Source organism: Myxocyprinus asiaticus, chromosome 27, assembly GCF_019703515.2.
Source record: "Myxocyprinus asiaticus isolate MX2 ecotype Aquarium Trade chromosome 27, UBuf_Myxa_2, whole genome shotgun sequence".
NCBI lineage: Eukaryota > Metazoa > Chordata > Actinopteri > Cypriniformes > Catostomidae > Myxocyprinus > Myxocyprinus asiaticus.
The window spans coordinates 3,406,493-3,434,256 of record NC_059370.1 but is presented as its reverse complement, the minus strand read 5'-3'; the positions used below and the strand labels follow the sequence as shown (position 1 = coordinate 3,434,256).

At 39.1% G+C, this 27,764-nt stretch overlaps 1 protein-coding gene across 1 annotated transcript in view; it reads right to left on the bottom strand.

Moving 5' to 3' along the window:
* Positions 1–27,764, bottom strand: part of snx25 (sorting nexin 25) — a 126,411-nt gene that overhangs the window by 87,524 nt on the left and 11,123 nt on the right. The window lies entirely within an intron of this gene.

The window sequence follows — 27,764 nt, the reverse complement described above, 5'->3', positions numbered from 1 at the left end:
CTTACAGTTAAAAGAGCCAATCACCTTTTAGATACAGACATTACCTGTCAATCAACTTAAGAACGTGCATGCGCATTACCTATACAAGCTGGGAAAATTGCATTTTTTAGCGTAATATGAGGTAAAAAATCACAACTGATTCCAGTATTGTCAGATTTTATTGCTGATTTGAAATATGTTCTTTGATCATAATCTTGACCAACCGTTTTTGAGATTTTGGTCTTTCTCCATTCAAGTAGATAGGAGCTGCACTGGCATGACTGGAAATAGCCTCCCGAGAGCGTTCCAAAGATGGCCGACAGTGGACTGACTTGCTAGAAAGACTTTGCCAATACTCACATTTGTAATTATTTGAATAATATTTCAACAGTAGGCTACATGCTCATGGACCTTCGCTTCACACAAACACCAACACCTCCTGCAACCCCCCTCCTCCCCCCTCCTGCTACTCAACCTGCACTTAAGATCTGTGTAGATGATGTGAGCTGCATCTTTCGGAAACAACAGACGAGGAAGGCTTCAGGACCAGATGGGGTCTCACCAGCGTATCTTCGATCCTGTGCTAACCAGCTGGCCCCCATCTTCACACAGATCTTCAATAGATCACTGGAGCAGTGTGAATCCCATGCTGCTTCAAACGCTCAATAATTATTCCTGTCCCAAAGAAACCAAAAATCACAGGACTTAATGACTACAGACCTGTCGCCCTGATGTCTGTGGTCATGAAATCATTTGAGAGACTGGTGTTGGCCCACCTGAAGAACATCACTGGACCCTTTCTAGATCCCCTTCAATTTGCTTATCGAGCAAACAGGTCTGTGGATGATGCAGTCAACATGGGATTGCATCATATCCTGCAACATCTGGACAGACCAGGGACATATGCAAGGATCCTTTTTGTGGACTTCAGTTCAGCTTTCAACACCATCATCCCAGCTATACTCCAGAAAAAATTAACTCTCTCACCAACTCTCTGTTCCCATGTCGGACAGGCAGCAACTTGTGAGACAGGGGAAACTCACTTCTAGCACCTGTACAATCAGCACTGGTGACCCCCGAGATGTGTGCTCTCCCCACTACTCTTCTCTCTCTACACCAATGACTGCATCGCCAAGGACCCCTCTGTCAAGCTCTTGAAGTTTGCAGACGACACCACTGTCATCGGCCTCATCGGAGATGACGATGATTCTGCATACAGAAGGGAGGTTGAACAGCTGGCTGTCTGGTGTAGTCAAAACAACCTTGAGCTGAACATGCTCAAAACGGTGGAGATCATTGTGGACTTTAGGAGAAACACCCCAACAATACACAGTTTAGTCTTTTTTTATATTTATCCAACACATCCAACCTCTTCTGCCATTTCATTCTCTGAAAAAAAAAAAAAAAAAAAAACACATTTGCACTGTACATAACAGATTTGTATTTGCACTACCCATGTGTATGCGTGTATGTATGCATGTATGTATGTGTGTGTCTGTACATATGTGTATAATTAGTTTTATTTTTTATCATTATCTATGTCTTGCTGCTGTTTTTGTATTGTTTTTGTATTGTTGTACTCTGGAAGCTCCTGTCACCAAGACAAATTCCTTGTAAACTAATCCTGTGAGAACTGGACACATTGACTAACTCAATTCAAAACAGTTCCCATATGTTTCAGTAACCACCAACATTGCGTCATGCTGGTACATAAGGGAAATTCCTTTTCCGACGACCTAGTCTTCTAACCCTTCTACAATAATGCCAATTCTAAGATTGGCTATGGTGTTTAATCCCTGCCCTTTTAGGTACCCATGCAGAGAGAGCTCTCATGGAGACAGATTGCCTTCACTGTTAGGGCATGTGTCTCAGGGCGCTTCGCTCGTGAATCGCCTCGTTCTGAGGGACGATTCAGCCTCCCATGCCCTCCCACCCATTTCTTCTGTGACTCCAGAGGGATCGCATGAAGGCAAGGTTGGGCCGCGAGGTCGAGCAGGATGAATGTGAGGATGGACCTCGTGCTGGCACACACCCTGAGAGCCCCTCAATCTCCATGCACTGTGTCTGTGCCGGTACAGTATATGCGTGACGAGCTTCGGCCCTGTGCACAAGCGCACGACCTCGTTACGTTTGGCGGTTCTGACATTGGGGATGATGTTATGTCTCTCACTGCATCTGACACTGGTGGGTGGTCAATGGAGGATGTTGCTGCCCCTTCCCACAGCAAGGGCGAGGAGCGTGCACGTGCCACAGACAAGGAGATGCTTCGAATCCTTTCAAGGGCGGTTGAAGAGCTCAGTCTCGAGTGGTCTCATCCAGTGGAATGGGAAAAATCTCACCTTGATGAGTGGTTCCTGTAGTCCGGACGTCGCCAAGCGACCGCGTTCCACAGATCTGCCCCATTCTTCCCGGAGGTTCATAAAAAACTGACAAAAACCTGCCGTGCGCCCTATTAAGCTCGCTCGCACAGCGATTTCACTCTCCTCACTAAAGTGGACCACAGGGAAGACAAAGGTTATGCCCAACTACCTCCTTTGGAAGAGGAGGTAGCAGCACATCTTTGCCCAGCGAGTAGCAGGGTGTGGAAATCACGCCCCACTCATCCTTCCAAGCTGTGTCAACTAACATCCGCACTGGCTGGAAAAGCATACTCAGCAGCGGGCCAAGCTGGTTCAGCGCTCCACGCAATGGTGGTGCTCCGAGTTTTCCAAGATAAGACCCTCAAACAAATAGACGAGCAAGACTACGATCCAGAAACGTTCAGAGAGCTCTGCACCACTATGGACTTAGCGCTGCGGGCCACTAAAGTCACTGCACAGGCCATTGGCAAATCAATGGGCAACCTGGTGGTCCTGGATCGTCACATTTTGCTGACCCTCAAAGAAATGTGTGACGCAGAAAAAGCCGCCCTCTTTGATGCTCCGGTGTCCATCTCTGTGGATGGGTTTGCTAGAGTGCTACATCATGGCTTCGCAACACTCGAAGGCTATGAGACATTTTATGCCGAACGGAGTAGTACATCAGCCCAACCGGCTCGCTCCCGCTTTGTCTCGGGCTAGCACCTGGCTAAAAACCCCACGCCTGCTGTCTCAGTGACGGCAAAAGTCGCCGTTGAAGCCGCACAAGTAGTGGCCCAAACGAAGGCAGCCGCCTCAGCACGAGTCCCGCTCCGAGGGGAAAAAAACCCCATGCAGCAAAAGCACAGCTCTATGAAACGGAATGCAGAGCTCGCCGTTTCTTCTGGACCTGTCCCGAAGAAGGCTCGATCATCTCGTGATCTCATGAGCGAGCACGTTCAGGCCATTTTCCAGTGTCTGTCTCAGTTCAAACTGGGGAGAACACTTCCAATGAAGCTGCTTCAAAAAGCTTTGGGGCTTATGGCGGCGGCATTCTCCATCATTCATTAGGTCTTTTACACATGAGACCTCTTCAGTACTAGCTCAAGCACCATGTGCCACGGCATGCCTGGCGCTAAGGACGCATGCACATCGCTATATCTCGCCGCTGTCTAGCTACTATAGAACCTTGGACAGCTCCTGCTTTCTACCAGCAAAGTGTCATGCTGGGGCAGGTTTTCAGCCGGAAAGCGGTGACCACGGATGCTTGCATCCTCAACCCAAGCTGTGGAACCTGCATGTGTGGCCCCTGAATGGAGCATGCTAAACGTGCCAGAACTGACTCAGTCGGTTATGAACACCATTTTACAGGCTAGAGTGCCATCTACGAGACGCCATTATGCACTGAAATGGAATGTGTTCACTACTTGGTTGATTTCCCGTTGCAAAAACACAGTGAACTGCCCCATACCTGAAATTCTTATATTTCTTCAAGAGCGACTGGACGCAGGGCTCACTCAGTCAACGCTCAAAGTTTATGTAGCGACTATCTCTGCATATCACATACCTGAAGCCGGCACCTCTATATGCAAACATGACTTGATCATAAAGTTCCTTAGGGAAGCGAGGTGGCTAAATCCCCCTCGCCCAGCTACAGTCCCAAATTGGGTCCTAATTTTGGTCCTAAAAGCACTTGCGGGGCCCCCCCTTCGAGCCTCTGGACTCTGCTGAATTACATGTGCTTTCTCTTAAGACTGCATTACTGCTGGCTCTGGCCTCAGTAAATGGGTCAGTGATTTGCAAGCGCTATCAGTCAACAATTCATGTCTGGAGTTTGGTCCGGGTCTTTCAAAAGCCACCGTCAAACCCAGAAAAGGCTATATTACAATCTAGATATAACGTCTCTCTCATCGCAAGACCTCTCGGTCTAGAGCGCTTGCTGTTTCGTTGGCCAAACATAAACTTGTGCCCTTTTTTAAGTACGGGCTCCCCTGTCATTTTACACAACTGCTTGCATTCAAACCGTTGTATTTCCCATTAAGTCACGAGCTCTTTCATTGTAAATAAAACTTCCTTCACGACTGGGTTCGTGGAGGGGTTAATAAATACTATATGACTATAGTTCATATATCCATTCTAAGTGCTCCCCTCCTGGCTCACCACGAGGGTTATTCACTTGCAGCATACTCATGACAGTCGCCATCCCACAGGACTGTGGAATCATGTTCTTTAGAGTATTATGCTTTGGTCTCCCTCTCTGGGAGGGTTATGTCAAGTAGTGTGGCATGATGGGACTTTGTTTTCCATATGTGTCAGCATGACGCAATGTCGAGTGAACTGAATCGTCAGGGAACGTCTCGGTTACATATGTAACCTCGGTTCCCTGAGATGAAGGGAACGAGACATGCGTAAGCTGGCCGCACTACAGACTCAGAAATTCTATGCATCAGCATGTTGTAATGTCTCTTTCCCTTCATCTCAGGGAACTGAGGTTACATACGTAACCGAGACGATTGCTGTCAACTGTAGGCTTGTTACAATGATACGAGAATAAAACAAACAAATATATTAAGTTATTAAACCACTTTTTTAGGTCTAAAAATCAATGCTTTATTCATCTGCCACAATAATGCTATTTATTTCAAACTGAATTTCAATCCATATTACATAATTTTTACAGGACCTATATTTTATATTTTGTAACGGGGTTCTTAAGATGGGCAAGGAGGAGCCGGGAACCGGCAGAATAGTCAACATAACTTTAATGACATAAATCAACTGAAACATAACATAAAACACACAGACATGCACACACACAGTGGCCATGTGTGTCTCTCTCTCTCGAACTGACACCTCCGGCTCGTCTTTATCCCCCTCCCAACTGATTAGGACAATTCATTGCCAGGCGTGCGTCCTCACAGCCCGGCCATGCCCTCCTCCTCATCACATATTCATAAATATTTGAATTATTATGCATCATTTATATGAATAATCTATATTTGGGGGCCTTTCTCAGCAAACAATGATGTATGAGATTAATTCAATAAAAAAAATTTAAACATCAACAAATAGTATTACCTTAACTTCTGCATTATAGATGTACCCCAATTATATAAAAAAAAGGTAAATAAATATATAAAACAGCAATACTTTCACAGGCACTGGTTGAAAACCCTTCTTATGATGACTCTTTTATATAGATGATAAAACGCACAGCTTCCCTGCTGAATGTGCTGCAATGACACCTTTTGTGCTATAATTCTTGAAATCTTGTTCTTGGGCACAGGCATTTTTCCCTCTGCTGAGGCGGCACTATTTATAGCCTCAGCCACCTCAAAAAATGTGCTGACTTTCCCCAGCGTAGCAACAGGAAGTCCAGCTGACATCGTTCCTATGTCATTTCCTCCAGACATCTTCCTTTTTTCAAGAGACACAACAGTAAATATGCTTGTCTGACCTCTCCTTCTCACATGTTTAAAGGGATAGTTCACCCAAAAATGAATTTACTCACCCTCATGCCATCCCATATGTGTATGACTTTCTTTCTTCAGCAGAACAAAAATGAAGAGTTTTTTAAGAATATTTGAGCTCTGTAGGTACAAACAAACAATGCAAGTGAATGGTGACCAGAACTTTGAAGCTCCAAAAAAAGCACAGAAAGGCAGCATAATAGTAATCCATATGACTCCAGTGGTTTATTCTATGTCTTTAGAAGCTATATGATAGGTGTGGGTAAAAAACAAAACAATTTTAAAGTCTTTTTTTACTATGAATTCTCCTCCCCTACCAGTAGGGGGCGATATGTACGAAGAATGCGAATCGCCAAAAACACAAGAAGAATGTAAAAGTGAAACTATAGATTGAAATTTTGTGCTATGCGACTACAAAATGTATTTTATTAGCCAAGATTGAGTTGTGTAGTGGTGAAGAACTTGAGTGCTGCGATCCTTTTACTGAATAAGAATCTAGCGATTAAGAAGCTGGATTCAGTCTGTCTGTTACTGCATGTTGTGTCTCATGAGCATGCGCCCTGAAGGAAATTGACCTTATTTGGCTGCAGAGGGTCCGGATCTGTTGTGAAAGTGCTGTCACCATCACTTTAGTTCAGCCGTGAAATGGCATTAACATTGCATTTAAGACATCAACTCTGACTTTGGTCAAACTTTTCCATGGACTGTTCACAACATTCTCCATTTTAAAGCATGGCTACAGACCAGTGACCTCAGTTAGAAAGTAAAAGTGTTGCAAAATTCGAGAGCTTGAAGATTTGAATTTGAGAACTTGTACAAATATTTATTGTACAAGCTAGTGAATACACATTATACAAGTAAAAGTTTCCTTTTGCTTCGTTCCATGTATTTTGTATCCAAAGATGAGACCAAGACACCCCATTTTCATTTCATTTCTTTTTAATATCCTTTCTGTTATTTACCGTCAGTTGGTGATCAAAAAGATTAAAATAAACATTATTTCTAATAATACATTGCACGGATGAGAGAAAAACAACCTCGCAACTTCTCTCTCATTAATGTGCACTGCGCTCATTCAACCATAAACACTTGCTCGCGGAGCAGCCATTCTCTTAAAGAGACAGTGCCAATTTAGCACTTGTTATTCATATCAATGTAACTAAGTAAATCGCACAAGTGCATATAAACAAACATGTTACAAAATTTAGTAATATAGTAGGTGTAATAAATGTGTAAATACATAAATATTTAAAAGGCACAATCATACAGTTTTGATATAGTAGCACAATTAATGTTGTTATAATATAATTATTAATTCTACTTTCATTAGGTTCCAACTCTGTGAATATTTTCACTGATATAAACTGACATTCACATCATATAAATTGATAGAATGTGAAATTTGTACATTTGTACACAAGCTAAAATGTTATTAAAATGATCAAAATCGAAATATGAAAATAAAATGTACAATTTTGCATACTATATTGCGTGATATATATATATATATATATATATATGATGCCCACTTCTTGGTTTTCTTAATATCTTTAGTTTTCAGTTGTATTATGCTTACACGTTGTCAAAAGTCTGGCGAGTAAAAACTAAAATTCACTAGCCAATCTTGATTTCTTTCTCCAATGTGTACATAGAGGGTTGTAATAATAATAATACTGAATATTACTTTTATTATTAACAGCCATATATTTCAGTCAGGCTTTTATTTTGTAGGAACACTCCAGGAAGACCTTTGAGTTTCTGTGTGAAGTTTGCAGTAGTTTTAATTTGAAATCTGATGAAATGCTCTTCCAGTGCTGTTCTCAACGCATGTTATAAGTGAACCAAACAATCGAGCATCTACATCTGAGATAAAGTTGTACTTGCATATTGAACGCCACTCTGAGAGCTAAGAAAGAGCAACGCATCATGAACCCCGCACGTGCTGTGTTTGTGAAGCAATAGAGCAGCGCTCGTTCACTATGAAACATGCAGTGCATTCAATATATTTATTTATTAAATGCAGGCTTTTGCAATTTAACAGAGTTGTATTATGTCTTCAAGAGACTTTGAATATAATGCTCTGTGGAGGATCATCAGTGAATGACTGAAATTTTGTTCTCTTCTGCACACAAAGTTATCATATGGCTTCAGAAGACTTGAAATGCAGCACAAGAGAGTCGCGTGGCGCCATGCGAGGGTTGGACGTGTGAACGGCGAACTCTGTGCACTTTGCTAGTTTTTAATACTTTTTGTGTCATAAACCGGTGAGATTCGAGACACCCTGTTCCATAACTGTTCTATGAAAACAATATGTAAAAGAATTCAAAATCCTCAGGCTCTGGAGACATTAAAAGACACTTACGTGCTCAAGCTGAAGCCCCTGAGCAGCAGGCCGCAAGCCCGGGACTCAATTTGGACGGTGCGATGGGAGCGATTCAGCGTCAACTGTCGGGCATGTCGGCAATGCTAGTGAAGGTCGTTGCTGACTTGGAGGATTTGCTGTAATATGTCGATCGATCACTGCCATGGAGACGAAGTTCTCTGAGTTGGTTACAAGAGTGGGGGACGTCAAGAAATGGATTGATTTTCTGGAGTCATTGGACAGGGAATTAGCTGCTAACCCACTATCGACCAAGACAGACTTGGAATGTGTTTGGGAAAAGCTGGAAGACCTTGAGAATCGTAACCGGCGAAACAACGTCCGAATTGTTGGAATTCCTGAGAATGAAGAAGGCCGAGATATGGTGAAATTCCTAGACAAGCTCTTCCCGAGTCTGCTTGACATAACAGCCCATAAGTTGGAAATCGAGCGAGCTCACAGAGTTCTGTCTCGGAGATCCGCTGAGAGAGACAGGCGGCAATCAATTCTGGCCAAATTTCTGAGATCATCCGATAAAGATCTTGTGTTACGTGAGGAGTAAATGAAGGCTTTCTTGGAAGAACCACAACATTTTCTTGTTCCCAGACTTTGCGGATTTGACAAGAGAGAAACGTGATCAATTCAAGGAATGCAAGAAACTCTCACATCAGCGGAAGGTCGCTTTTGTATTGATGTTCCCAGACAAATTGAGAATAGATGCTAAATGCCCAACAAGCTCCATTTACATACCCACAGCAAGCGATGTCCTTCATAAAGTCAATGAAATGAGTAGGTCATTGTGTGATGCTCTTGATGCAGCCAAGTGGACCTGAATCACTGAACATTCACTTGACCGTCTGAGGAAACTGTGTGCCTTTTTTGTTTCTTTTTGTGTTGGTTCCGCCTATCGGCTGGAGTTTGTTTTGTGAAATAACACTCCTTCGGGACAGTTTGTGGATGTACCTGCATGTTCTTTGTGCTTATACATCCTATTGGATGGAGTTTGTTTTGTGGAATATTTCTTGCAAATCATTAGGGCATGTGTTACTCTCATGTAACAGCCAGCTCACTGAACATTCATTTGACTGCCTGAGGAAACTGAACAGCCTTTTTTTTTTTTTTTTTTTTGCTGGTTTCGCTAATGGCTGGAGCTTGTTTTGTGGAGGAACACACCTTCAGGACAGTTATGTGGATGAATCTACACATTTTATGTGCTTATGCCTCATATTGGCTGGAGTTTGTTTTATAGATTATTTTCTGTTGTGTAACTCTGTCTCACAAAATTTGTATAGAAGCACCGGACTTGAGCAATCCGACGGCAAAAAAGTTGTGGGGGCTCTCGTAGGCATTCATGGACTGTTTGAGTTTAGAGCGATGGACGCCAGCTGGCGGTGTCGTGCGCGGGGTTAATGAGCACGAGTTCGGGGTTGGTTTGTTGCTCTAATTTTGGAATGTGGTCTTTATAAAAAAAAAAAAATAGATTGTCAAATTTTTTTATAATATGTCAAGATGTCAGATGTTAATATGAGTGGATTGTCTCTCTCCACGTGGAATGTGAATGGGTTGGGGCACCCCATAAAAAGAAGGAAGGTAATTTATTTTATTAAACGTAAGAAATATGATATAGTGTTTCTTCAAGAAACGCATCTTTCCCCGCAGGAAGCTGAAAAATTTGGGAAGATATGGGATGGACATGTTTTCTTTAATGCTGGCTCAAGTAAGAGCAGGGGAGTCATTACATTGATAAGTAAACATCTACAATTAAAATGTCTCAAATAGATTAAAAGATAAATTAGGAAGAGTCATTATTGTTTTAACAGAAATTCAGGGGCAAAGGTTGATTCTGGCTAATATTTACGCACCTAACGCTGATGATCAGGGCTTTTTTATAGATCTTGAAGGGATGTTGCAAGCCGCTGGCACCCCTCATGATATAATATTGGGAGGAGACTTTAATCTTTTGATGGACTCAGTCCTTGATCGTAGTGAAGCAAAAGTGTGTAAGCCCCCTAGAGCAACAGTGATGCTTTACAGGATGTATAAAAATATTGGTCTTGAAGATATTTGGAGACTTTTGAACCCATCTGGTAGGGACTATAAATGTTTTTTCCATCAGTCCATAAGATTTATTCTAGTTTTTTATTAGTTATATAGTTTTTTTATTTAAATTTTTTATGTAAGTCCCTCATTTCATCTGTTGTTGATTGTTCAATTGGAAAAAAAATTGTCTCAGATCTGCCCTGGTGAGTTTAGAGGTGTTGCCATATATGGAGAAAAATAAATCATATGGTTGGCACTTTAATGTATCCCTTTTGCAAAATCCTGAATTCCAACAAATGCTAAAGGCTGAAATCAATGTCAATATGGAGACCAACTGGACCTCAGTATCTTCTGTGGGTGTGGCTTGGGAGGCACTTAAGGTGGTTCTTAGGGGTCGGATCATACAGTATGCCTCATTCATCAAAAAACCCAAAGCACGGGAACTCGTGGAGTTGAAAGGGAATATTAAAAGTGCCGAGGCAGAGCTGAAGCAGCGAATGTCGTCTGATGGCCTCAGAGAATTGACCCGATTGAAAGTCACGGAAGGTTTAGTTTTGGCTATTCAGGGCAAGAGTCATACTTTGAGTCGGGGGACAAAGCAGGGAAGATTTTGGCTAGATGTATAAAGCAGGGAGAGTCTTTTTCTACCATTCCCTCAGTGAAATCTGCTGGTGGTGAAATATTTACCTTGACCACTGATATTAATAATGCTTTTAAAGAATTATATCTTGATCTCTACAGTTCCACATCATCGTCTACTGATGAAAACATCAGAACCATTAGAACTCGCTAAATTGACGAATGAGCAAAAAAAATATCTTGATTCTGTGATAACCTTGGAGGAGTTTGGCGAGGTAATTAAGGCCTTGCCTACAGGCATGGCTCCAGGGCCAGATGGTTTTACCGCTGAATTTTTTAGATCTTATGCTACAGAACTGGCTCCACTTTTGTTAGAAGTTTATACAGAATCATTAAAGAATGGAAAGCTTCCTCCAACCATGACACAAGCCCGGATCAGTCTGATTCTTAAAAAGGACAAAGATCCAAGCAAGTGTAAGAGTTACCGTCCGTCCAATTTCCCTGATCCAGCTAGATGTAAAAATATTGTCAAAAATTCTGGCTAACCGATTAAGTAAAGTTATGACATCTCTTATTCACATAGATCAGGTGGGGTTTATTCGGGGCCGCAACTCTTCTGATAACATTAGGCGTTTCATCAATATTATGTGGTCAGTGGCGAACGATCAGACTCCTGTCGCGGCCATCTCTCTTGATGCCAAAAAGGCATTTGATATGGTAGAATGGGATTGTCTTTTTAAGATTTTGGAAATATATGGGTTCGGGAACACTTTTATTGGATGGATTAAGTTACTTTATAGACACACTGTAGCGGCGGTACAAACAAATTGATTAATTTCAAATTACTTTACTCTGGATAGGGGCACTCAGCATGGTTGTCCTCTTTCCCCATTATTGTTCTGTCTTGCCCTGGAACCATTAGCAGCCACGATAAGAAGGGAAGATGATTTTCCAGGGGTGGTGGTGGGAGGTGTGGCGCATAAGCTTTTGCTTTATGCAGATTATATTTTATTATTTGTCTCCGACCCCATTAGATCTATGCCTTGCCTCCATAAAATTATTAATTCCTTTACCAAGTTCTCGGGATACAGAGTCAATTGGTCTAAATCCAAAGCTTTGGCTCTGACAGCGTACTGCCCAGTAACGGCTTTCCAGCCGGGTGCCTTCCAGTGGCCAAACAGGGCATTCAGTATTAGGGCATTTTATTCCCAGCAAATTTGTGTGATCTAGTTAGAGTTAATTGACCCCTTAATAAAAAGGCTTTCGAGCGAAGTGGGCAGGTGTGCTTCATTACATTGATTTATCTATGATTGAGAAGGTTAATGTTATTAAAATGAATTGTATTCGAAAATGTAACTACTTGTTACAATCTCTCCCTGTAGATGTCCCCCTCTCTTATTTCAAGCAATTTGATAGCATAGCAGTCCTTCATTTGGAATGGTAAGCGTCCTAGATTACATTTTAATAAGTTACATAGGCCGATTGACAAAAGGTGGGCTAGGCCTACCCAAAATTTTGTTTTATTATTATGAATTCGGTCTCAGACATTTGGCTCATTTGTCGCTTGCACCTGAGAGAGCCCCTCCCTGGTTTTGTATTGAACAGGAAGTTCTTGCCCCTATTTCACCATTGAAAAGCCTATCAAACTAATCAGAGAAGTTAAGTTACACCCCGTTATCTCGCATTTGCACTCCGTATGGACAAAAGTGTCCAGTGTGTTTAATTTGGATATTTATTTAAATGTTGCCTCAAGCATATGGCTGAACCCTAAATTATGTATTAATAAATCCTCTTTCTACTGGTCAGAGTGGATTGTGAGGGGGGTTACTACACTTGGTGACCTATGTGAGAGTGGAGTGTTGAGATCTTTTGAAAATTTGGTTCAACATTTTGGGATTCCCAGATCTCAGTTCTATAGGTATTTACAGCTGCGCCACCTGCTCTGTATTGTTTTTGGGAGTAGCATACACCCCCCTAAAGCGGCAGATACTCTGGGAGAGGTGATTACTGCTTTTGAAAAAGGTCATGAGGCATCAGTGTATTACTCCCTGCTAATTCAGAGTCTGGGGGACAGAGCTTCAACTTCTCTCAAGAGATTATGGGAGAAAGAATTAAATTTGGTATTGGTGGAGGGAGTGTGGGCTAGGATTCTTAAAAATGTCAAGTCTGCATCTAGAGATGCAAGGGTTTGCCTTATGCAATTTAAGATTTTACATAGATTCTATTGGACCCCCTCTAGATTGTATAGGCTTGGTCTTAAAGACACACCCACCTGCTGGCAATGCCAATCAGAAGATGGAGACAAAACCCATGTTTTTTGGGGGATGTTAAGATCCAGGAAATCTCGTTGAAGGTTCAGAGCTTTTTGTGTGACATTTTGGGCACTCTAATTTCACTCTGCCCCAGACTCTGTATTTTGGGTGATGGGGAGGTCATACATTTTGGGGTTAAACAAAAAATTGGGTTCTGACCATCATTATGGTTGGCAGGCAAATTATTTTAAGGGGATGGAAATGGGATAGAGTGCCCTCATTTCCAGAGTGGTGTGCGGAGATGGGTAGGGTGGCTGCTTTTCAGGACATGTCAAGCAGAAGGCTGGGGGTTCAGAATTTGTTTGACAGGAAGTGGGGCAATTACTTGGTGTTTTTGGGGGACTCTCAGGGAGGGGGTGTGAAGAGAGATGTTTAGTTTTAATTATATATGATTATTATGGGGGGGGGGGGGGTTCTGTTTTTTTGTGTGTATTTGTGCCCACAGGGGTGTTCGTTGGGGGGTTAGGGTGGGGTTGGTGATTGGGGAGGGGTATTGGGGGGTTAAATGTTAAATGTTGATTCAATATACACTATATTGCCAAAAGTATTCGCTCACCCATCCAAATAATTTAATTCAGGTGTTCCAATCACTTCCATGGCCACAGGTGTATAAAATGAAGCACCTAGGCATGCAGACTGCTTCTACAAACATTTGTGAAAGAATGGGCCGCTCTCAGGGGCTCAGTGAATTCCAGCGTGGTACTGTGATAGGATGCCACCTGTGCAACAAGTCCAGTCGTGAAATTTCCTCGCTACTAAATATTCCACAGTCAACTGACAGTGGTATTATAACAAAGTGGAAGCGATTGGGAATGACAGCAACTCAGCCACGAAGTGGTAGACCACGTAAAATGACAGAGCGGGGTCAGCGGATGCTGATGCGCATAGTGCGCAGAGGTCGCCAACTTTCTGCAGAGTCAATCGCTACAGACCTCCAAAGTTCATGTGGCCTTCAGATTAGCTCAAGAACAGTGCGTAGACAGCTTCATGGAGTGGGTTTCCATGGCCGAGCAGCTGCATCCAAGCCATACATCACCAAGTGCAATGCAAAGCGTCGGATGCAGTGGTGTAAAGCACGCCGCCACTGGATTCTAGAGCAGTGGAGACGCATTCTCTGGAGTGACGAATCACGCTTCTCCATCTGGCAATCTAATGGACGAGTCTGGGTTTGGCGGTTGCCAGGAGAACGGTACTTGTCTGACTGCATTGTGCCAACTGTGAAGTTTGGAGGAGGAGGAATTATGGTGTGGGGTTGTTTTTCAGGAGCTGGGCTTGGCCCCTTAGTTCCAGTTAAAGGAATTCTAAATGCTTCAGCATACCAAGAGATTTTGGACAATTCCATGCTCCCAACTTTGTGGGAACAGTTTGGGGATGGCCCCTTCCTGTTCCAACATGACTGCACACCAGTGCACAAAGCAAGGTCCATAAAGACATGGATGAGCGAGTTTGGTGTGGAAGAACTTGACTGGCCTTCACAGAGTCCTGACCTCAACCCGATAGAGCACCTTTGGGATGAATTTGAGCGAAGACTGTGAGCCAGGCCTTCTCGTCCAACATCAGTGTCTGACCTCACAAATGCGCTTCTGGAAGAATGGTCAAAAATTCCCATAAACACACTCCTAAACCTTGTGGAAAGCCTTCCCAGAATAGGTGAAGCTGTTATAGCTGCAAAGGGTGGGCCGACGTCATATTAAACCCTATGGATTACGAATGGGATGTCACTTAAGTTCATATGCGTCTAAAGGCAGGTGAGCGAATACTTTTGGCAATATAGTGTATATATGTTGCGTTTTTTTTATTTTGTTATATGTTTATGAATCAATAAAAATGTTAATAAAAAATTAAAAATAAAATACAGCACAAGAGTCATATGGGTTAATTTTGTGGGATTTATTTATTTTTTTGTCATTTTGGAGCTCGACAGATCCACTCCCCATTCACGCTCATTACATGTTAAAGAGCGACAAGAACATTCTTCAAAAATTCACCTATTCGAAGAACTGGAATAAAGTCAGACAGCTTTGAAACAACATGTGTGTGTGTGGGGGGGGGGGGTGGTCCAGAATACAGTTATACCTATAAAACATCTCCCCGCTTTCTCTTTTCAATATTTATTTCGGTCAGTCAATCAGATTCTAACAGCACACAAGTCAAACTGGGTGACAAACAACTGCACTCTCCAATAATTCATGGCGTATGATGTTTGTGCTAATGGGTTTTAGTCATTAGTCCATTTGAAAACACCCAGCATGGGGTGCAATAACAACCGCTGCCATTTACGCTGCAGACGTTATCTATCGTAGACGTAAGCCATCTGATTGCATCATAACCAAAACACACTTTGAAGTCTACATAATCATTGAGTAAAATGTATAACTGAGAGATGGGCTATGTTTGGACTAGCGTAGTAACATACTGCTATTACTACTTTTGTATTGTACAGTATGTACACTGCGCATAGTGTGCACATTTTCTGTTATTCTGGAATAACTGGATGTTTGGCAAAATGTGCAATATACAACTGTGCTGCATCTACAATGAAATACGCTTGACTTGATCTTCCATTTCATGTGTGACAGATGAACCAGACATAATATTCCTGTGATGTTCAACATCTTTTTAGACTCATTTATTTGAACGGGCTACAAAAAGTTCAAACACTGATTACTGCACATTATACACTGTATACTGCCCATAATTAATAAAAACAGTTGACATTCTTCCACATTTTAAACAGTAGTATGCTACACTGTTGTCACAACATGTTGCATTTGAGTGCCGTCCAGTTATCACCTTGCAATATTTTGTATTTTTAATTCAGTATTCATAATGCATTTTAGTTTTGGCATAAAATAAGTTTACAAAATCTAATCAAATAATTAGTCAAAAAAGATGTTATGGATGTTAAAATGATAGATGTTCAAAAATATCACAGCTGTAATTATTTCCAGTTCTTTGCATTAAGGGATACTGTATTACACACAGTGTGACATTTGGTCATCGGGGTATTCCATGCATGCCTGCATACACAAAGTTTGGCTGACGATGAATTGTCAAACAAATAATTGCAATTATGACGATTGTCTGTTTTAGGGCTTTCACGATTAATTGTCATATAAATTGTCATATTTCTTTAGGTGTATGTGTGCTTCGTACACCTTAAGAAGTCATTTTTACATATTTAACTTCAAATCTATAAATCAGATAATAAAATAGGGAAATTTGATTTAATTTTAAGGCTTTAAAAGCCTATGAATGACATGGAAAAATATTTCTATATCCTTAAAAAATGTCTCTCTTTTTGGTCAACTTTAGTTTTGGTCAATTTTACATTTACACTGTTGTATGTGTGAATGAACCTACAATGACCAAGAACATTTGCCATTACAGGATCGTTAAATTAAAGTGAAGTCAAAGCGTTTGCATTCACTATCAAAGTTATATTTGTTCACTTATATTTCGAATTTGGCGCGAGCCTCTGCTGATGCCGCTCACATCAGAGCACTTGCTCTGGTTGACGTCTGCTGTACAGCTCAGTGATGCTCAGAGTTCAACTGAATGACATACAAGCGTGACGTTGATGTCATTTATATATTCGCTTTAAAATTCCCTTGTTTGGGCATTAAAATGTGATTGGAATTTGAAGTGTAAAATAATTGCAGTTCTCTCAAATAACCGCAATTAGACGACTATTAAATAACTGCGACAGACCTATACACAAAATTAACATACAGTGTACAGTATACATACTTTATACTTTAATAGTAAGAGAAAACGGTTACATTTGCATAATGAGTTGTTTTTGTTAAATAGTAGGTGGTTTACAGTATACTGTGCAGTACACTAGTATTCCATTTTGAACACAGACCATTATACTGTCCCTGCCCATCACCTGCTTGATAGAAAATTTCACTAAGGGATTAGTCATTCAAGTTTCTATTCTCTATAATGGAGTAGGTTTGGCCCATCAGGCTAACCTACAGGAAGTATGCATCATTTAAATTATATTTTCGCAATCTCTGACACCTGATCCTCAGTCAATAATGTGGTTAAGCAGCTAATGGTTCAGGTACAGTGCTTGAGTGGAACAGATTTTGAAACATCTAACCGATAGTGGAGTTTGCCAAGGCAAGCATTACTATTTCTATTGCCCATACATGAGGTTAGGAAACTGAACAAACCCCTTAACCTAAGGGAACCTACACACTAGTCAAGCAGAAAATTACAGTCTGTGTATGTGTGTATTGGTGATCTATGTCGGCCTCCAGTCTGAATAAACACCCCTCTGTTACTGCGAGTGCTCAGCAGCACTCTGTGTTGGTAAGAAAGTCTCCTGTGTACCAGACTCACAAGGGATCAGAGCGTGTCAGCAAACTCATTATTACAATCATACATCTCATTCCCTCCTGTCTCGTTCATTAGTGAGCTTGAATTCCTCATTCACATTAATGCTATTAGCTGTCATGCAGTTAGTAGCAGCTGTTTCAGGTCATGTGGTCAGATGCAGCTGCAAGAAACGAGTTAAGAGAGAGTGAGAAACATGTGACATCACACAGCGTGTCAACTGGTTAGATTAATTTTCAGTATGGACTCAAGTGGAGGTCGACCAATAGTGGATTTTGCCAATACGATAACTATACGATAAGGTCGGCAGATAACAGATTAATCGGCCGATAGATTTTAAAAATCAATCTATAGAAGAATAAAAAAAAAATCGTATTCGTTCCTTACTATGAAGGGCAAAGACATTGAGGTTGAAAAGCAGTTTATTGTGCAACCAAAGACCCAATAATAACCAGAGAAATTAAGATTTGGTGCATAACGCTGGACTTTTCACTTGAAACAAGCCCAAAATACACCAGTTACAATGCTCTATATGTATGTATTTACCAAATGAAGCTTTTCATTGCCAATAGATTCACCAGATGAAGAGTTTTATATGAATATATTTCACCAGATTAGGTTTATTGATTAGGAATAAAAATAAATAAAAAATGAGGGGGAAAAAATTAATCAGATGATCAGCAGGAGAGCGAGATAAAGGGGGCCGGAGACACCAGTTCTCTCTCACGCGGCCACGCTGCATGTGTGTGTGTGTGTTTGTTTATGTTTGTTTTATGTTGAGTTTTATATTAAACTTTACGTTTACTGTTCAGTCAGTTCCTGCCTCCTCCTTGCCAATCCTTGAACTGTTACAGTGGCGCTGAAATGGGAGGGAGGAGGGATGCGGTGTCGCAAGTCTATGGGCAAATTATTTGTAATATTAAATTGATCATAATAATAACAACAACAATAATAATAATAATAATAATAATAATAATAATAATTTAATAGGAAATGAGCCAAATATCATCGATCACTCTGACCATCGTCGATCCCCGAGATCATCGTCTGTCGGCGCAACCCTAATGTGCATTTCTGTCTATAAATGAACAATATGTTCACACAGTCTCCTTGCTGGTTTTGCCGGTGTCGCTGCGGCTCGCTTTGTGCGTGCGCTTGTGAAATGTATATTTTAAAGGCTCATTATTACGGTTTACTATTTCACAGTAATGTAGAACAGTGTTAGCAATATTACTTATAACATTCTTTCTCAGCCCTGGAACTCAAAACATTTTCTGATGCCCCCCAATATATATATATATATATAATTAATTAAATGAATATCATAAACGTGCGACTAGTTGACTAATGGCTTAAATGAACGCCTACTAGTCGACTAGGAAAATCTTTGGTCGGGGGCAGACCTAGAACTCACCTCTCCACCTATGACATCATATTCTGTAAAAGCAAGACTGCAACAGTGCCTGTCCACTTTTTCAGCCACCTTGGTCCTGGAGGTATTTTTCCTATTCATTCTTTCCATATTTCATAAAGAGTTCTAAGCCAAGAACAAAACCAACCAGCTCCGATGTCACTTGCATAATTACAAACTTTGATTTGAAGCAAAAAAAACTTTGAAAATCAGACAAAGGTACAAGACTGTGTACTTTATGTCTTTCATGAGGAAATTAACTACAATCCCATGAAGCATTGCGAATGACGGAATCAAATTATAAATGAAGGAACAATATAAAAGTATTGATATAAAATTGATTTTAAGTATAGAAAGAATACAGTATATTTGGAGTTTATTGCAAATAATCATTTATATAAGCAGTTTAAAGGTGCAGGGAGAGCGACTTGATTGTGTCATGTGGATTTTCCCCTCAGGATCATGGGTAGTGTAGTTCTTCATCTGAAATTCCACAATAAATCAAGACTTTTTTTAGTGGAAATAATGTGGACTGATGGCTTCATCAGAAGCATACAGTATACCATCTGTTAACAACCTCGCAGCTCACGATAGGTCTGTCTTTACAGGTTTATAAGTTATCATTAAAAATCAATTTGTGAAAATGAATGGGACTTTTACTTCCGCAACCAGACTGTGATGCTCTATTCTGAGAAAAGAGAAACTAGTTTATTCAGCAGTTATATTCAGTCGAAGAGTTGTACAACAAAGCAGTTTGTGTAAAACAATGATTAAGAAAGCAAATGAAAAGACAATATGATGTGAAGCTACAGTGACAGGAAGCTTTGCAGCACTTTTTACAGCACTTCTGGAATCAAATTCACTAGTTGAAGGATGCATTCTGAAAGTCTGCAGAGCACAGACAAAAAGCTTTGTGAGGTGCAAAAAGAAAAAATATACAGAAGAATCAATAGTGTGTGTGCGTCCTGAAGTGAAAGAGACATTTAATGTATGCAGACAGTGGTTTGTGCTATAATGTGATTCCACCCACACAGCTCCAAACGAGACAGAAAGAGGCAGACGGAGAGAGAGAGAATAGAGAGACAGGGGAAAAAACAGCTTTGTCAGAGTCAGCAACTGTTTTCTCAAGCACTTCCAAAAATACAACAGCAACACAGTCCTCAAGAGACAGAATGAAGATAGAGAGAGACGAGAGTTTATAACCCTTCAGGCCCAATACTGTCTACAGCGACCTGAAACTGTGTTCTAAAAATACCCGTGTCACAGAGCTGTTCCTGAAACAGTTTTTATTTCCAGCATATACAGTTGCCCCAAAAGGTATTTGGACACCTAAGTCACATAAAATAGGTTCTCAAAATTCAAATTGCAGTGACAACACAATACGTTTCATAAATTCATTTTTTTAAAGGAACTTAAATTTGGTGACTGAGTGACACTGGCAGAGTAGATCCTCATTTTCACCTCACAATAATGCTAAAATATAATTCTTCTTATGACTGTTGGCACACCTAAATTACTAACATTAAATCATCTTTTAACTTAGAACTAAACCATCGCTGAGGTTAATTAATATTCAAGTTCAATGTTAGCTCTGACTCAATTCAAACACTGCATAAAAGAACCAAAAAAGCACAAAGTAGTCCATATAACTCATACATATTATTTAAAGTCTCTTGAAGACATACCATAGCTTAGTGAACCAGAAAAGGCTTTGTTTAATAAATATATAGTCTTCTTGAGCAGCATCTTCAGTAAATGAGCAGTGCTCTGTTGTCACACACACAGACACCATGCGCGGGCTGATGACGCGCTACTGTTTTCTGCTCTCAAAGCGGAGCGCAATACAGTATGTGAGCACGACACACGAAGAACATCTCGGATATAGATACACGATAGTTCAGTTCGCTTATAACATGCATTGAGATCGGAACCGGAGAAGCTATTTACCAGATTTTTAATAAAAAGCATGTTAAACTACTGTGAACTAGCCCACAAACAGACTCACCGTCTTCCTGGAATATTCCGTCAAAATAAAAGCCTGAGGGGTTTAAAGTAAAGCAATGACAACTGAAATACATTACTATTGCATAATTAAATTCTAATATTTTTTAATATTTTTACTATTATTATTAATGCTATTGCTGTTGTTATTATTAATAACAATAAATAATATATATTTTTTATTTTACTGTTATTATTTTTATGTTAAATTACAATAAAACTTAACTTGACTGGGTTCCAAAAAATAACTCCAGCATTTGACTGAAAAGTGGACTGATTTCATATTATAAATGAAGTGAAAAAAGAAAAAGATACAGTGCATCCAAAAAGTATTCACAGCGCTTCACTTTTTCCACATTTTGTTATGTTACAGCCTTATTCCAAAATGGATTAAATTCATTATTTTCCTCAAAATTCTACAAACAATACCCCATAATGACAACGTGAAAGAAGTTTCTGTGAAGCGCTGTGAATACTTTCCGGATGCACTGTATATAAATCCATTCAAGTCCAGATACTGGACGTGTTAAAAACATGGGTTTAGAGAACTGACTTCTTTTCTACTGAAGACTTTCACTGGATTTACTGTTATTTTTACTACTGCAAAAGACCATTTAAAAATCAAGCTTTTCATAATAGGCTACACATGTTTTTTATTTTTTCTTCTCTATTTTATAAAGAAATAATGTGTAGTTAGAGATTTGTGTTTCTTTCTATATAAAAGAGTACCCCCAATCAGTTTCACACAGTGAGGTATAGATATTCTAAACTGATTAAATAAAAAACAACATTGGTATCGGATTGGGATCGCTATCGGCCGATACTGAGATTTCAGGTATCAGAAGAGAAATGTTTTTTTTTTGTGAATCCCTAATTCATATCAAAATATGAAACCAAGTGCATTTATTTTAAAGAAAGATAGCACAAGTACACTTTTCATGCAAAATATTTCACAAAAAGTTTAATTGATAAAACAATTAGGAATGTCACAAAATATTTCTAATTGCCACGTTATTTTCTTGATATGTTTTTGAGGCAACTATATGTTAGCATTAGCTGACATTTAAATTAGAAGCCTAATTTGTGTGCTTTCCAATTCACTGTCAGTTGTTCTTCTGTTTAATGTAGTCTGGTTTAATAGTTTGAGATACCACAAGGGGGTGATATAACATTTACTAAATACTAAAGAACGCGTCGATGCGGTGCAGGTGGCAGTACAAAATTGTGAATCTAGTCACCAAACATAAAAATTATGAAGGTTTTTGTACTTCAAGCATGAACAAACTGACGTTGTTGAGTTTGCAGGTTTGTGGGATGGGCATTTTGTCTACTCGAGTACTCGATGGGCAATGACATGTACATAACTGAATATTTAATAACATGTCTGACAAACGTCTTTGGCTGCTGCATTGTGTCTTGTTGTTCTATTGTATCATCTATTCATTTTTATAGGCTGTTATAAAATAATCTGTTACAAAATGTACAAAAGATTGCGTAATCAAACTATAATGCATCAGATTTTGTCATTATGTGAAGATTCGCTGCCCAACTCAATGAAAGAATGTGCACAACGCGCATCTGTCTGTTCCTCCTTCAGGTTACTGTAGTAATCTTAGTAAGCATGCACCAGTATTTTTTTGTGACATCTGAAATGTCCATTTTCAAATCACAGTTGGCTTAACAGGAGATGCCATAACATAGCATTTTTAATATGCGTGTTAAATTGAAGTTCAGTTTTGAAGATGCTGCATTCTGTTTCATTTAGCTGTCTCTCTGTCTAGCTGTTTGAAACACTCGACTGCTGTATATGCGCTGCTTCAGCGCAGTGGATCCACTGCCACATGCCTGGTGTATGTGTGTGTGTGCCCCCAAGTGTTCTCTACTGTGGGGAAAGCCACGATGCTCCATATTGTTGTTGCTGTGATGATTCATGAAGCGTTCCATTCAACTCGGAGAGTCCACCTTTCAACTGGGGAAAGTGCAATGGAATGACACTTTATGTTGGACTTCTAACTTTGAAACTCGTGCGGAAATCTTCAACTCCTATTTCGTCGAGATGCAGGCGTGTGTTACATCATGCAAACACGTCGGCACCCAGTGCAGGGAGGTTTACGGTCAGTGACAAACATTCACTTTTATTAAATAATGTCCATTAACGAGTCAAGTTCTTTCAAGTTATAAATGATAATAAAACGTGTTGTAGAGACAGGTGTTTAAAATGGTTAATTACACTCTCTTTTGATTATCGTAATGATAGCATTGCAGCATCATATATCAGTTTGGTTGCTATGAGACATCTCTGACAATCAATGTACCCCTCAAAATCACAACGTAATCAAACTCAAAATTAGAAATAAGCTCCCTTTTTGACACGTAAGTTAGTTCATTCTAAGCATAATTTCTTTGCAGATCACTTGCTTTGACATTTTGTTTTCTAATGCAATGACATTCAGACATTTGTAAGTGTGCAAATGTAAGGGACTCTTCCCGAGATGCTTTTTGAAACTGTTCGGTGATCTGCTCTGGACCCTAAAGCTCTGAGATATTCCAGAAAAATCCAATCAGTCTGAGTCTGAGCTCAGGGACAGAGCACCGATCTTGTGACTGACAGAGGTCAAAGGTGAAAATACCTCAAGGGTTGCTGTGTGCTGGGAAAAAGGATTTCCTATTTTGTTCAACATTCACATCTGAGCATGAATTGTTTCAAAGGAACTCTGTTAACTTTAGAGACTCTTCGGCCATGTTCACACAGCAGCAGAATACGGTTGTCAGTCCTGTATTGGCACAGCAAACCCGTGCTGTGTGAATGGAACCGCACTGGACAACTAGTTGTCGCTCACGTTATACAATGCGAGAGGCATGTGTGTTGTGTTTTATCATGTTGGGGTTTTGGTAACACACAGACACGGAGATATGAGCCATGTGTCATATCCAAAATCCAGATGCTGTCTTAGTTTTATTGCGCAGGCGTGACTCAAATGTTGCGATCTGCACTTACAAATCATTCAAAGCCACTGTCTGTTAAATAAGATTTAAACTTGAGCCTCAATTAGACTTGTTTTACTTAACGCGCCATCAGCTGTGATAAGACTAGCCCGTTTTATGGGGGCCGCCATCTTTTCAATAATTAAAGATAAAGTATTTCTACTCATCCCTCATTTTTTTTTAAATAGTAAAAATCATGGTTACAGTCGTGCACTTGCAATTGAAGTAAATAGGGCAACGTTCTAAACATTAAGATACAGCATTTTGAAATAACAGATTGAAACATTATGCGTGTAACCATGAAACTAGTGTGTCAACAACATTTACTGACTTTGTCTATGTAAAGTTTTAACTTATTTCAACTTCAGTGACCGTGACCATGTAAGGCTGGTAAATCTGGTTAACTCTTGGCATGATACATGAAAGTATTCCCGTTTACATGGACAAACTCCACTCACAGGAATGATACATTTCAGTCCATCCACCTAAAAATGTAGTCCCACTTCAAAACTTCACTGCTCAAACACCACACAAATTTTACTGACTATTTTTTTCAGTAAATCCCACCAGCCTTTTAACCCATCAGAACATTGGCCAGACTCTCAATCCAAGTAATTACTGTAACTGCAAATCTTGCTTAAAAACTTACTTGGAATAGTTGAAATTAAATAATAATTCAATTAAACTGGGGAGGAATAATTTGAGATTGAAATACATTTTTGTGGTAAATGACATTATGCCACAAATGCTGGCAATTACATTATGAGACAATGGCATTTCCCTTATTCTGTTTGTTTCATGAGGCAATAAACGAAAGGCGACAAACATGTGTTACATGGGGGCTATCATTTTCGCTCATTACTTTATGAAATATAAACAGAATGTGGGAAATAGCACATCGTTACTTATATCGCAGCACTGTGATTAAAACAAGTCCAAACACAACCTAAAATGGCACATTTAATAAATTATACACAGTGCTGTGTAATAACGCATTACATGTAATATGGATTACATAATCAGATTACTAAACCAAGTGCTTGTAATTGGATTAGATTACATTTTAAAATACTCATAATCAGACTACAGTTACTTTTTATAGATTATATGATTACATATTAACAAGGCAACAGCAGTAAATTGTTAATTTATTAATCATTACATTTTTTCAGTCTTTTACATTTTTCATTCTAAATCAGCACATGGCTGATATACGTTTGGTAAGTTTTCGAGTGTTTTCTGAAGAGAGGGGGAGGTCAAGGGTTGTGTGTATTGCACTTAGAACTGATACTTGCTACTAGCCAGTCAGGTAAGGATGAAGCAGCCTATCTCAGCATTTAACCACTGGATCTATAGAGATCATTTCATTTTTAAGGAGTCACGGGGCAAAAACATTACTGTGCAGTGTAAACTCTGCCTTCCAAAAGTGAATATCCTGTTCAGGGACTAAAAAACTGTTCAAGGAATGAAAACAAAAACCGAAAACAAACTAAATTTTTAGCAGATCGTAACTGAAAACCAGAACAAAGTGATTTTCAATTGTTCCGGAGTGAAAATGTTATTTTTAAATGATGGTAACCAGTTATTACCGGTTAATTTCATTCTGATAATTCTTTAATGAAACCAAAGGCCAAAGGGTTTATTACAGTACATTTTTGTAATTACACCACTTCATGTTGCCCGACAAAATGAAACGTGCTTTGATCCTGATGGAAACTGCTGCATCACACATTTCTTTGCCTAATTGCCTGTTGTGGATGTCACATTCTGTGAAAGAAGAACTTTTTAACAACTATGTATAATTACTACTTATACATGCACAAGTAATCCAGATACAAGGAAAATATTATTAATTGTAAAAAAAAGTACATTTCTCAGTTGTTTCCAAGTCTTCACTGAATTATTGTTAGATATGATGCATTAATACAGACTTGATGCTGCCGGGTTTTGACTGAGAAACAGATCTGTAAATACAATTATACTTAACTGTTCATTAACTTCTTGTTATTATTTCTATGCCAATAAATACACCACACAGGGAAAAAACTCATTGTTTATTTTCGTTTATTTTGAAGAGGCAAGTAACTTATTTTGGGCTTGTTTGTCCAGATTGCTTGTTTCTCTTGCGAGATCTGGCAACACTGCAATTGGTATTTCACCCAGCCCTTAGCACAGAGTACTGTCATTTTAAAAAGAACGTTATTAACCATTCTTTTATTTTGTTCTAACCGTTACCATTTGGAAAGGAGACTGTGGAACTTCTGAACCGGAACGAGAAAATACAGTTTTTGCTCAGAACGAACCGAAATGAAAAACATTTTGTTTTTAGTCCCTGATCCTGTTAACTGTGAAGGACTCTACTGCAAATCTAAAGAAGCATTTGGATGTGTGTTTGCTAGGGCTGAAACGATTAGTCGACTTCATCAACAATGTTGAAAATACAACAAAGTGAATCATAATACATATGTGTTGCGGTGTGTATCTTATCGTGAAGAAAAATCGGTGATATGCAGCTCTATTAAGAAGAGATAGTTTGTTTTTTGAGAGTTAAAGATGGATCGAAGCGAACACAAAGGTGAGAGAGGGTAGTCTTGGCCCATTAAATACACTGCAACAAAATACTTTTTTGATTTGTTTTTGTTTTGGCTTCTTTTCCAATATAAATGTCTAAAACTCCATTAAAATAAAGTACATTTACTTCAGCAGCTATACTGCAGAAGAAAAATTAGATGTCTGAGAATGTTGAATACATTAAATATTTAAATATTTTTAAATATCTAAAAATCCTTAAAACAAGATTAATTTACCTGAAGCAACATATAAGATATTTAGACTTGCTTTTAGAGAATAGATCTCATATTAATTTATATTCAAGATACATTCTCTGAAAGCAAGTCTAAATATATGTATATGTTTTTTTTGTTTTTTTTTTCCTCAGGTAAATGTATCTTGTTTTAAGAATTTGTAGATATTTTTAAAAAGAAAAAAAGACATAACACTTGATAACAATAGGATTTTTTGCAGTTAAATTTTTTACTGAATTAAACTTAAAAGTATTTTTTTTTTTTCCTTTAATTCAGTAAATATCATATAGAGGTATTTTTAAAAGATGATTTTGTCCTCATTGTTAGTAAGCACGTTTAACTCAACCTTTTATGTTAAGGTACAAGCTGAATAGTCTGTTAAGAGCTAATGATTAATCGTTGCAATAATCAACCGAATAGTCAGATAATCATTCTAATAATCGTTAGATTAATCGATAATCAAAATAACTGTTAGTTGCAGCCCTAATGTTTGCATGTTTTTATAACTTTACATTGCAAATCACAAGTCTGTCATTGATGAAGGTCCTAGACCTCTATCAGCATCACAGGGGAAAACATGAAAATCTGAAAACGTCCTTTGTATTTTTACAGTTCCGATAATCTTTCTGAATTTGTGGACGTAAGCACCACTCAAATGATTAAACCATGCAGAATTAGGCTGAAAGTAGGGCTGCAACTAACGATTATTTTGATAATTGTCTAATCTAATGATTATTAGAATGATTATTCATCTATTCGGCGATTATTGCAGCAATTAATCACCAGCTCTTAACCGATTATTCAGCTTGTGCCCTAACTGAAAAGGTTGTATTAAACATGCTTACTAACAATAAAGAGGACAAAATCATCTTTTAAAAATACCTCTAAATGACATTCACTGAATTAAAGGGAAATATAATTCTTTTTATTAAGTTTAATTTAGTAAAAATTTCACTGCAATAAAATCCTATTGTTATCAAGTGTTTTTGTCTTGTTTTCTATTTAAAATGGTCTAAAAATCCTTAAAACAAGATACATTAACTTGAGAAGCAACAGATATTTAAACTTGCTTTAAGAGAATGTATCTTAAGCATAAGTGTATTTTGTATATATGTGTATTTTTTCACTTCACTATAAAAAAACC